This window comes from Oncorhynchus tshawytscha, linkage group LG12, assembly GCF_018296145.1.
Source record: "Oncorhynchus tshawytscha isolate Ot180627B linkage group LG12, Otsh_v2.0, whole genome shotgun sequence".
NCBI classification, from domain to species: domain Eukaryota; kingdom Metazoa; phylum Chordata; class Actinopteri; order Salmoniformes; family Salmonidae; genus Oncorhynchus; species Oncorhynchus tshawytscha.
In genome coordinates this window covers 8,193,963-8,207,651 of record NC_056440.1, presented here as the reverse complement: position 1 = coordinate 8,207,651, position 13,689 = coordinate 8,193,963, and the positions used below count along the sequence as shown (strand labels likewise).

The 13,689-nt window shown below is 41.0% G+C and overlaps 1 protein-coding gene across 2 annotated transcripts in view; it reads left to right on the top strand.

The window, feature by feature from the left end:
- Nucleotides 1–808: 808 nt before the first annotated feature.
- The window catches only part of LOC112241563 (hyphally regulated cell wall protein 3), a 29,154-nt gene continuing 16,273 nt past the window's right edge, over nt 809–13,689 (top strand). For both annotated transcript variants that reach the window (XM_042331273.1, XM_042331272.1), the window contains exon 1: nt 809–911. The gene's annotated coding sequence lies outside the window, so the exon portion shown is untranslated. The remainder of the gene's footprint in view (nt 912–13,689) is intronic.

Below are 13,689 nucleotides of genomic sequence, written 5' to 3'. Positions count from 1 at the left end.
AAGGTAAATAGATCAACTATTCCACTATGGGGTTGTCTGTTTTTGTTTAAATAACAATATTATAATATCACTGGCAAATTACATCCTGAGAAATAAAGTATAAGCTTTGAATAACTTTGCCACGCTGCTGTTTGAGTAGAGCGCCACGGCGGAGGGCATTATATACATTTAATTCCCTTCGGAGGGAACATCGGGTGGAACATGGTTGTCTTCAACAACCATACATGTCAGTTCACACAGCGTAAGAGAGAACACAATATCTGAGAATACATTTATTTGGGAATATATTTCGTAGAACAGTCTCTGTTAGGCTGTAATCTCCAGACCAGCGGGAACTCCGCTCAGGTGTCTTTTCTACGCCTGCTGTTTGAGGTCACAGTGCTTAGAAAGCATTCGATGCTGAACGTGATTTCCCTTTTATTCATAACTTCCCTAGACGATCATCTCTGAATTTGTATTCATGTCGACGCTATGAAACGTTTTGTGTTTTATCTTTCTCAACTTGTATTATTTTATTTGTGAAGTACCTTTCAAATGCATTTGTTGTAAGAAATGTACTATATAAATAAAGTTTGATTTCAGAAGATTAGGTGTCCATGTAACTGTATAGCTTCCGTCCCTCTCCTCGCCCCGAACCAGGGACCCTCTGCACACATCAACAACTGAACCACTAAGCATTGTTACCCGACTCTCCAGAAAAGGGGAACAACTATTTCAAGGTCTCAGAGCGAGTGACGTCACCGATTGAACCGCTTTTAGCGCGCACCCCGCTAACTAGCTGGCCATTGTCGGTTACAGACATGATAGGCGTGGCCTGCTTTCAATGCGGTTATATTACATAGATTACGGATGAAAGCCAAAGCAAAGAACACCTGTTGAGCCTAAAGCATTCTGGTTGTAATTTCTTGAAGGTAAGATACCCACTAAAGCACTAACTCGATCTTATTTCGTGGTGTACTATTAGATAGGCTATACACTGAGTAAAAACACTTTTTAGAATCTCTTTTAAAACGGTATGAAGACTAATATCTAACTTGTATTTTATGGGCTATAATGAACATAGCCAGCTAACCTTTAGGAAAATGTTTTAAATATGTTTAAAAAAATATGAACGTATGTAGGCTGTAGATTGTGTGCAAGCCTATATATATATATACATACGACGAGAAGATTCAAGTGTGAAAGATATATATACATGTATCATGATACATCACACATGAATCTTCTCGTTGTGCCCTTCTTCCGTTTCATTTCGGCCTATTTGTATTTATTTATTTGTATTTATAAATATTTTGATCGAAGGTTATTGTTATTGGTTGGATAACCTTATCCACTATTATCCTATGTTGGCCCATTTATATTTCCCATGTTTTATAAGCGGTACTCCCTGCGCAGAACAGCCGAAGAATTATCACTGAATCCTTGTGGATTTAACGTTGTAGTAGCGGCAGTGGATCATCACGGTTGAGGATTTACATGTAATTGATTACGAAAAGACGGTAACTGCAATCCATTACGTTCCCAGCCACAATATAGTTATCAGATTACAGATAGGATTCATTTTTTGAAAAACGTTATGATTACTTCTAAGGTAAATGTTTTATTCAGGAAGGGTTTTTGTGAGAGAGAAAAAGTAATCGACACCATTTTATTTTGATGACATTAAAATAAGCATTGCAATAGGTGCAAATGTACATTTGTTCCGACCACAAATCAGAGACCACTATGATGACACACCAAATACGTTTGGTGGAACGCGGGAAAATAACCGGAATAGGCGGGGAAATAACCGGAATAGGCGGGAAAATAACCGGAATAGGCGGTAATAGAACCGGAATAGGCGGTAAAAGAACAGGAATAGGCTTTTGTAGGCTACAATCCACAAGCTATGTCTTAGATTCGTGCGATTTATGACATCCAAAGTTGATCCAACTTGAGGAAATGCTTGGGGTTAAGGAAGACAGCAATGGTGTAGCCTACGTTAGAATTTATTGTTGATATCTAGTCTATGAATCACGCTGCTGCTCTCTGTTACCTATCTGCACCTTATGGATTGTGGTTGTTGTGGATTTCAGTTCACAAATGTATATGTGTATTTTAACCAAATAGTGGTTGAATTGAAGTAGTTTAAGCTGCCTATCAAGCAATGTTTTTGAACCAAACGGAAGCAAACAGAGCAAATAAAGAGTTTCTATTGGACAAATTCAGGAAGGTCCCTCCCCGTTTCGTTCCGTTTGCTTCGGTTTAAAAAACGTTTTGCAACAGAATTGGCGTAATGAATACGCCCCAGTGGATCGAGTGAAACATGCGCTCTTGCTGCAGCTGCGTTATACGGACCCCCTCCTATGGAATAAAAGTTTGAGTTCCTCCCTTATAAACTCCGCTGTGGTATTGTGCGCCATACTGTCAAAAAATAGTCACATTTAAGAAGACCACGAGTCTTTTTATTGCTCAATCTAATTCGTGCTGATTATTATTTATTTTTTAATCATTAGGCGTAATGAACACATGCTCAAACTCGAGCACTTTTGATAGACTTAAAGAGCTGCAAATTGTCGAGATATCGAACTGTCACCAACAAAAACGGAAACAATAGGCTTACAGCAAACGTAGCATATTGCATTAATTTTTCACGTGCAAATAACACTTTTATGTTGTGCTCAAAGCATGCAATTCCATGAGCGCAGCATTTATTTTTCAACTCGAAGCAACGAGCCCAATCAGTCCTCCATGACAACACAATGATAAACAACATAGGAGTCGAATTAGTCCTTAGTTTTAGGGTTACGCGCAGGTAAAACAATTAGCCTATTCTATATTTATATATTTCCAAGTCCCAGTTGCGGTTCTAGCTTGTATGGTCGTCGTCTTCGAACCCCCCCCCAAAAAAAGAAAAAATCACCATTCTGCACTAACATTTTAATTCAGACATTTGGAACAACACAATTAAATAATTATAACATTTAAAACTATAGAAATATACAAAAATAACACTTAAATATTTAAAAAAAAGTAGTAACAAAGACAAATAGAAACAAACTGTTGTATATAAATACAGATAAAACTTTATTGCACTTTAAACAAGAAACACACAACCTAAATTTCACAACTAATTGCATTACTAATTGCATTAGTACTGTACAGAGTTAGAAATTCCCCTGCACCCCCTACCTCGGTCTTCCAGTAGGGAGACCTGAGGTCAACCTTTCCACATGTTGTTACAATACAGCCTTATTCAATGTACACACAATAACCCAATAATAAAGTGAAAACTGGTTTTTAGAAATGTTTTCAAATGTATTAAATATAATAAAAAAACAGAAATCCCTTATTTACATAATTATTTCAGAACCTTCGCTATGAGACTCGAAATTAAAGCTCAGGTGCATCCTGTTTCCATTCATCATCCTTGAGATGTTTCTACAACTTGATTAGAGTCCACCTGTGGTAAATTCAATTGATTGGACATGATTTGGAAAGACACACACCTGTCTATATAAGGTCCCACAGTTGACACTGCATGTCAGAGGAAAAACTAAGACATGAGGTCGAAGGAATTGTCCATAAAGGTCCCACAGAGGATTGTGTCGAGGCACAGATCTGGGGAGGGGTACAAAAACATTTCTGCAGCATTGAAGGCCCCCAAGAACACAGTGGCCTTCATCATTCTTTAATGGAAGAAGCTTTGAACCACCAAGACTCTTCCTAGAGATAGCCGCCCGGCCAAACTGAGCAATCGGGAGAGAAGGGCATTGGTCAGGGAGATGACCAAGAACCCAATAGTCACTCTGACAGAGCTCCAGAGTTCCTCTGTGAAGATGGGAGAACCTTCAAGAGGTACAACCATCTCGGCAACACTCCACCAATCAGGCCTTTATGGTAGAGTTTCCAGACGAAAGCCACTCCTCAGTAAAAGGCACATGACAGACTGCTTGGAGTTTGCCCAAAAAATACCTAAACATCTCTCAGAACATGAGAAACAAGATTCACTGGTCTGATTGAACTATTTAGCCTGAATGCCAAGCATCAAATCTGGAGGAATCCAGGTGGCAGCATCATGCTGTGGGGATGTTTTTCAGCCGCAGGGACTGGGGGACTAGTCAGGATCGAAGGACAGATGAACAGAGCAAAGTACAGAAAGATCCTTGATGAAAACCTGCTCCCGAGCGCTCAGGACCACAGACTAGGTTCACCGTCAAACTGTCGTGAAAATATTCAGTCAATAATATTTCACAAATACCGGAGCCTGTGAGTTAAAATAGACTTGTATTACGACATAATAAAAGCCGAGCTGGTCATGAAAACAACTAACTTTCCAGTCTTGACACATACTTCTTATACATTCTTCCTCCTTAAGTCACACAGAGTAACTCCTCTTAATGACTCATCCCCTCTGGCATTTAGCCACCGTTTTCTTATTGCCTTGCACTAATTTTAGTTAGGTTTCATATTAGGGAAACTATAGAGCCACACCAATAGTTCAAAAATACAAACTTGTTCTCCACTAAGACAGGTATGCATGTAGGACCATAGCAACGGCCCATAGATACATTTTACAGACATAACCAGGTATGTCATCCTCTGAAAGGAACACCCATGTTCTGGAAAAGTCCCAAGAGGTGTAACCATAGCAACAGTGCATATATATATATATATATTTTTTTTTACCAAGTCAGTTAAGAACAAACTCTTATTTTCAATGACGGCCTAGGAACAGTGGGTTAACTGCCTGTTCAGCGGCAGAACGACAGATTTGTACCTTGTCAGCTCGGGGGTTTGAACCTTCCGGTTACTAGTCCAACGCTCTAACCACTAGGCTACCCTGCCGCCTCATTTAATGTACTCTGAGTTAACTCTGGTGCAGAGGATAAGTTCATTAGAGTTAACTGCACCTCAGATTGCTTCCCAAATAAATGCTTCAGAGTTCAAGTAACAGACACATCTCAACATCAACTGTTCAGAGGAGATTGCGTGAATCAGGCCTTCATGGTCAAATTGCTGTAAATAAACCACTACTAAAGGACACCAATAAGAAGAAGAGACTTGCTTGGGCCAAGAAACATGAGCAATGGACATTAGACCGGTGGCAATCTGTCCTTTAGGTTGATGAGTCCAAATTTGAGATTTGTGGTTCCAACCACTGTTTCTTTGTGACACACAGAATAGGTGAACAGATTATCTCCTTATGTGTAGTTCCCATCGTGAAGCATGGAGGAGGAGGTGTGATCGTGTGGTGGTGCTTTGCTGGTGACACTGTTGGTGATTTATTTAGAATATTTTGATTTGTTTAACACTTTATTGGTTACTACATGATTCCATGTGTGTTATTTCATAGCTTTGATGTCTTCACTATTATTCTACAATGTAGAAAATAGTAAAGATAAAGAAAAACCATTGAAAGAGTAGGTGTGTCCAAACTTTTGACTGGCACTGTATGTAACCAAATAAGAGCATCATTACAACACTAAAATCTAAATTGTGTGCTTCTGTGTGTGTGTTGTGTGGGGGAGAGATACAGAGAGAGAGAGAGAGAGAGAGGGAGTTATAATTGAGATTGTGTACAATCCTAGATCTATGATCTACCTCGCTAGAGTTATTCATTCTAACTCAGTGAGCTCTTGGAAGAATGGGGCAGTGTAGGGGGTGAGAACAGCTGGCTTCCTCTGGGCCAACTTGTCATGCACTTTGTCCCCGTCCTTCAGGGTTCATCAATATAGTTGATGAAATCAAGTGAGGCATTGAACATATAAAAAGAAGACCGATGCATCTACTTCAACCCCTTGCTAACTAACAGTAGGGTGTTGGAGACCACCTAAAGTGAGACCAATTCAAGACCAAGACCGGAGATAATCGAGTCTGAGTCAAGGCCGAGACCAGGAGGGGACAAGGGCTCTGAGACCGAGTCAAGACCAAGACTAGAGAAATGTGTCCAATTCAAGACCATGATTGTAATTTTGTAAAATCACCACCATAAGAGTTCAAAATGTCCAGTATTTCTGTGTTCATATTTCAGAACAACATATGGATTCTTTAGACATTCAAAATAGTGAAAAAGTGCATTCTGGGGGAAAATAGAGCCACTACAAATTATTACTAACCCAAACACAGTGGGGAACAATGGGCCTTTCATGCCTTCAGAGAAGGGCTAAGGATTTATACAAATTATTATTATTATATAATTATATTATTATTTTCAATTATGTTCTGATTTAATCTTTTCAGTTTTGGTTGGGAAGTAAAAGGGTAAACACTGAAGAGAAAAAAAGATGCAATTAGGATTTTTCTTTGTTGGTCTCTGGGGAGATAGATATAGCTAGCTAAGTCAGCCATTTGCTAGGCCATCAGAAGCTAGACAAAATGCATCTGCCATTCAACTGTATTATGGAAATTTTTTGGAGTGACAGTGGAATCAACCAATCACATTGACTTAATGGGTGGGACCGTTTTTACAAAAACGTATGGAAACTTCTGTTGGCCTTCAAGAAGGCAGGTCACTGCGCAATAGCGAGCAGTGGTTTTCCCACGGTCTAGCTAGCTAGCTTTTGTTGCAGGCAAGTTTGCAGCATTTGCAGCAGGTCTTATCAAAGAGGATGTTGTTGCTAATTTATTAGCTTCTCCCTTTCCAAGAATAACTTTCAACAATTAAGTTAAGTTTCAAATTATCTTAATCTAGTGAATGGAACTATGTTTGTTATTGCAGCGTCACATCCTGTTGTTAGCCATCTCTTTGAAAATAAGTTATGTGTGTGAAACATTGTTGCATTTAAAGTGGAACTGACAGCGTTTTAGCAACATGAAATCTTAATTAAAGCGACCACTTAGATATGGTCATTTTCACGTTTTCATAAATTCTTAGAATGTTTGGGAATAACGTATCCTAAGGCATTTGGGAGAATTCTATAGCAATATAGAGTGGGATTGTGGCTGTGGTGTTTGGACAATCAATAAACACTGCAGTAAATAAAACCTAATAAAACCATCTGTCTCGTCCAGCACCGGAGTCCACACAGACCGGTGCGCTATAGCCAATCAGAGCTACAGTAGGCCTTTATACAAACAAGCCATTTACAACACGGGGATGACATCATTCAATTTGAACTGGACTGTATGTTTACACGCAGTTGCAACAGGGAGACTTTAGATCATTAGAACGCATTCCATTCGCTAAAAGCCACATTAATTTCTGCAATTATGGAAACACCACAGGAGTCCTCTTACATTTGGGAACTTTACAGTCCTATTGATCAAACAACCATGAAAAGGTAGACTCTCTCTCTCTCTCTCTCTCAGTTATGCGCATCAACAACAACAAGATCAACAACTAAAACTAGCCGGAGCAAGATGAAATAAAATCTAATAAAGTAACATTAGATAAACCCTCTCAATCTTCTTTAGTTGGACGTCAAAATTGCACTGATAAACGATGGGGAATTGTAGCCTCCTCGTCCTTCTGCAGCTTACCTGCCAATGCATGCTTGTCCCAACCAAGCACCAAAGCTAACTGGCTAAAGTTGGCTAGCTTGCTAGCTAGCTACTTATAGACATAAATGAGAGAACACCACTCTGAACATTTTACTTGCCGTAGCAGAGCTGGAAGTCGGTCCCTCTCCTTGTTTGGGTGGCGTTCGGCGTTCGAAGTCACCGGTCTTCTAGCCATCGTCACTCAACCTTTCATTTTCCATTTGTTTTGTCTTGTTTTCCAGCACACTTGGTTCACATTCCCTCATCAGACTAAATGTATATTACCCTCTGTTTCCCCCATGTCTGTGTGTGGAATTGTTCTTTGTGTAGGGTGTTACGCTACAGGCTGTCTTGCGCTAGGTTTGTTTCCAACCTAGGTTTGTTTGCTTTGTTTAATCCTGTTCATGTTAGCGTGGTTGTGCTTTGTACTGCCTCGCCTGTGCCCTTGGGCCAGGGTGTATATTAAAGTTCTCCTGTTATCACCCATCTCTGCTCTCCTGTGCCTGACTTCCCGGCAACCAGTCACTCACCCAGTTACAGTTATCTAGAGCATTCTTGACTTACTATTACTTTTTTTTGCCTACGTTTTCAGTGAGGCCTTTTTCAGTGAGGTGTGGCGCCTTCGTAAATGCATCAGTTATTCTGCACTCTGGCACACTCAGACAAGAGTACTCTGAAATCGGAGTAGATAGCCAGAAATAATTTGCTAAGAGATATGCTACTTGGATAACAGTCGTACACGTTCTTGTTAGCTAACCAAATGACACCTGCCTCTCTACCTGTGTATAGCCCACGAAAAACGATATGAGGGGAAAAGGTCAGTAATTCACCCACTCATCCAATGACCTGACATCCTCCTAGCAGTTAGTTAGCTATCTAGCGAACGTCAGGCTCAGTGTTTTTAGCTTGCTACATAAATAGATACGCTAGCCAATTAGCCACGTTATGACTGACTTGTGATCATTTCCCTTCCTAGTATGATTGTATTGATATTCCCAGCCTTATTTACATTTCTTAGTTTTTGTCCAGAATATTGAGTAATTGAAACTGAAACAGTGCATCCTGAATGGAGACAGCAAACAATGTACCAGGCCAGCTGGGATTTACAACCTGGTAGTGATATCTTTTGGACTACCAAGAAATATATTGGTGAATTATATTAATCATGCATTGAACTGCATCCATCAATTCTGCCAACAATACCTTAGTGTACGTCATGGAACGTTGAGTCAAATATAGAACCTATTTATAAAACCTCTTCTGAAGTTGGTTTTGTAGAATAAACTGGGAATTGTATATTTTTGACTGATATAATGACAGTCTGTTTGGTACATATCTGCAGTAGTTAACACGCTGTCAGTTCCACTTTAAACTGTAGGTAATCGATTACTTTGTGTGATAAACGTGACATGGGGAGTAATACTTGTACGTTTTGATTGTGAAATGCATTATGTATTTTTGTATTTTTATGATTGGGACCTACTGGCTTATTATGTCTGTGTTTATGGACTGCTTATCCTTTAACATCATGCTGTGTGTGATTGCTGTCTCTCCATCGGCCCTATGCAGTGGTGTGGTGGTGATTTAACATCATGCTGTGTGTGACTGCTGTCTCTCCTTCGGCCCTATGCAGTGGTGTGGTGGTGCTTTAACATCGTGCTGTGTGTGACTGCTGTCTCTCCATCGGCCCTATGCAGTGGTGTGGTGGTGCTTTAACATCGTGCTGTGTGTGACTGCTGTCTCTCCATCGGCCCTATGCAGTGGTGTGGTGGTGCCTGGAGATTTTGTCCAAAAGTTCCCAAACGGCCCGCCCAGCGAAGGAAAGCCTCCCTGTGGGAAAAATCCTGTTTCTCTATAGATTCTTCTGATTTTCACTCAAAATCACATGTTTCACAGGGTGTCTGTAGTGATGCCTCTAGCACTGAGATACAGAGCCTTAGACCGCTGCCCCACTCGGGATAAGTCCTATACCTCCACTACACTACTTTAATACGCATCAGTAGGCATTAAGAAGTGAGTATACGCAAAGCCCACTGAAAATAAAGTGTCCCTTTGTGTTATTTTACAAAAAAGTGCACTCTCCTACATGTAGCTTGTCTGTGCAGATTAATAAAGCTGACGTTGCCACCGTTGTCAGTTCCTTCCTACATATTTCCACACATCTAAGTTCCTGTAGATTGTGAAAACAGGAAGTCACTTACTGCAGTCATACCCCCTCAACACAAGCCTGTATCAGCAAAATACTAACATATAACAATTCTGTAAGTTAAACAGCATAATAAGTCTAATTAAACAGTATAGTATTCAACTAATATGTACTGGTTGGTATTACGGTTGCTGTCCTTTACAGAATCACCAACCTGTCACATACTGGAGGCCTATAGGTTTGCCATTGTGCAAACATGTCCATAATAGATAAGGGTGTTTTAAGATATTTATGTTTCAACAAATGAGTGTATATATTTGGCTTGTCGAATCAGTTTTATGTGCTGACTTTTTTATTTATTTATTTAATTCATTGAACCCTTATTAAACCAGGCAAGTCGGTTAAAGAACAAATTCTTATTTTCAATGATGGCCTAGGAACAGTGGGAACAGTTGGTTAACTGCCTGTTTAATGGAAGCTGATGATATAGAGTTTTGTTTTTTACTCCGCTGGTCCGAGACCTAGTCGAGGCCGAGTAGAAATGTATCTGACACCAAGACAAGACCGTGGCCCAGATTCACAAAGAAGCTTCTTAAGAAAAAAAAAAGAAGTTCATAAGATAGTTTGTAAGTGCAAATTCCTCAACAATATCTTAATCAACCAATCAATAAAATGTATTTATACATCTCTTTTTACATCAGCAGATGTCACAAAAGTGCTCAACAGAAACTCAGCCTAAAACTCCAAACAGCAAGCAATGCAGATGTAGAAGCACGGTGGCTAGCAAAAACTCCCTAGAAAGGCAGGAAGCTAGGAAGAATCCTAGAGATGAACCCGGCTCTGAGGGGTGGCCAGTTCTCTTCTGGCTGTGCCGGGTGGAGATTATAAGAGTACATGAACATTTAAGGCCAGATTTTTCTTCAAGATGTTCAAACGTTCATAGATGACAAGCAGGGTCAAATAATAATCACAGTGGTTGTAGAGGGTGCAACAGGTCAGTACCTCAGGAGTAGATGTCAGTTGGCTTTTCATAGCCGATCATTCAGAGGTCGAGACCGTTGAGAGAGAGAGAGTCAAAAACAGCATGTCCGGGACAAGGTAGCACGTCCGGTGAACAGGTCAGGTTTCTGTGGTGGAATATTCTAATCAAGTGAGAGAGACATTGTAATTTCTTCAAACAATCATCTTTGTTTAATATCGATTTAATTATTGCAATTAAGAAGCTGTCGACCGCACAGTCTAATTTGTGTTGCCAAAGGTTAACCATAACAGATTTCTTATATAACTGACACTAAAAATGCTCATTCGTGGCTGGTTCCACCCCTCCCATGCAACTTTGGGTTCATCTCCTGGTTATCTACCTCTGGTGTGGTTTTAACACCACCTCGGCTTAGTTTCCCAGATGCCAGGATGATTTTGAGACAATGAAGGATTACGATCTACTTCTCCAGGCTATCTCGGTTACACCCACCACATCTCGGCCAGCTGTAGGTTTTTAGGCTCCTATCAGTTCACACAGACACAGATGAGGAAGTACTCATCAAAGCTATTCGAAGCATAAAAATTATTATAATATAATCTTGTCATTTTGCTCTCACAGTTCCATAGCCGCAGGGAAAATAGTTGAAACTGGAGCAGCAGCACGACCAGGTGGACTGGGGACAGCCAGGAGTTATCAGGCCAGGTAGTCCTGAGGCATGATCCTAGGTCTCAGGTCCTCCGAGAGTGGAGGGAGAGAGGGAGAGAGAGAGAATTAGAGGGAGCATATTTAAATTCACACTGGACACCAGATAAGACAGGAGAATTACACCAGATATAACAGACTGACCCTAGCCCTGGCACATAAACTGTTGCAGAATAGATACTGGAAACTGGAGACTGAGACAGGGGTGGTTCGGGGGACACTGTGGCCCCATCTGACGATACCCCCAGACAGGGCCAACCAGGCAGGATATAACCCCACTCACTTTGCTAAAGCACCGCACCCACACCACTAGAGAGATATCAACAGACCACCAACTTACTACGCTGAGACAAGGCTGAGTATATAGCCCACCAATATCTCCACCACCGCACAAGCCCAAGGGGGAGCAAAACCGTCTGTGACTCAACCCACTCAAGTGACACACCCCTCCTAGGGACGGCATTGATGAGCACTAGTAAGCCAGTGGCTCAGCCTCCCGTCAGAGGCAGAGAATCCCAGTGGAGAGAGGGGAACCGGCCGGGCAGAGACAGCATAGCAGTTCGTTGCTCCAGAGCCTTTCCGTTCACCTTCACACTCCTGAGTCAGACTACACTCAATCGTAGGACCTACTGAAGAGATGTGTCTTCAGTAAAGACTTAAAGGTTGAGACCGAGTCTGCTTCTCTCACATGGTTGGGCAGACCATTCCATAAAAATGGAGCTCTATAGGAGAAAGCCATGCCTCCAGCTGTTTGCTTAGAAATTCTAGGGACAATTAGGAGGCCTGCGTCATGTGACCGTAGCGTACGTGTAGGTATGTACAGCAGGACCAAATCAGAGAGATAGGAAGGAGTAAGCCCTGTTGTAGGTTAGCAGTAAAACCTTGAAATCAGTCCTAGCCTTAACAGGTAGCCAGTGTAGGGAGGCTAGCACTGGAGTAATATGATACATTTTTTGGGTTCTAGTCAGGATTCTATTTTTCGGCATCATTTTTAGACAAAGATTTGCAACCGAGGACATATGATTTTTTACGTGCTACGCTCTTCAGCACTCAGAGGACCTGTTCTGTGAACTTCTGTGGCCTACCACTTCGCGGCTGAGCCGTTGTTGCTCCCAGACGTTTCCACTTCACAATAACAGCACTTACAGTTGACCGGAGGCAGCTCTAGCAGGGCAGAAATTTGATGAACTGACTTGTTGGAAAGGTGGTATCCTACAACAGTGCCACGTTGAAAGTCACTGAGCTCTTCAGTAAGGCCATTCTACTGCCAATGTTTGTCTATGGAGATTAAATGGCTGTGTGCTCGATTTTATACACCTGTCAGCAACGGGTGTGGCTGAAATAGCCAAATCCACTCATTTGAAGGAGGTGTCCACATACTTTTGTACATACAATGTATGTAAAATTAATAAGAGTTATGGTGGCAAAATTACAAAATTACGTTATAATACTGTTATTGCATCAAATGGTTGTTCTATGTAAATAGAATAGGATTCTTAGAACTCTTTGTGTGTGTGTGTGTTAACGCTGAAAGCAAATTGACGATATCTTAGGTGATAAACCTAACAAGCTACATTCATTTCATGTGAGGGAAGTTGCTCCGATCTGACTGGAATGAACCAGGGAGAGATGGCTCAAGTTGAGAGGAACCTCGTTTTGGAGGCCAACCCCTGTTTTAAAAATAAATAAAATATTTAACTTAGGCAAGTCAGTTAAGAACAAATTCTTATTTACAATGATGGCCTACCGGGGAACAGCGGGTTAACTGCCTTGTTCAGGAGCAGCTCGGGATTTGAGCCAACAACCTTTCAGTTACTGGCCCAACGCACTTACCACAAGGCTAGCTAGTGGTTACAGTCTTCACAGCAGATACTGTCTTCTGTGAATAGTCCATTTATTTCATAGCAAAAGCTATCTGGCTGGGGGATACTCTTTTCTCATATTTCAAGTGTCACCTTGTGACCAATTCCACACATCTGTTATTTGTCATGTAGACTAATGGGGTTTATCTATGCCATAGAAAATATCTTGGTATTCTTTGTGTCGGGGCTCTCAACCCAACAGTCAAGAGTGTTGAGTTGACCAGCCTCGTTAATGCAGAGCACTCACATCATTCACTTGTGTGTGTGTGTGGTATTTACCTGCTTTCCTTATTAATAAGTGAATAAAGATTTTAGTTTTAAGTGTAACTCTGACTTGTGTGATAAGTTTGTCTCTCCTCATTTGATAATAAAGAAATAACCACCACAGAGTTCTGGTCCAATTAGGAGAGGATGTCAAGTCATTATTTTTCCATGTTTGCCATCATAGCTAAATCCAGAACAGTCTACGGGAGACACGCAGTACTACATAGAGCCATGACTCCATGGAACTCTATTCCACAGTACTACATAGAGCC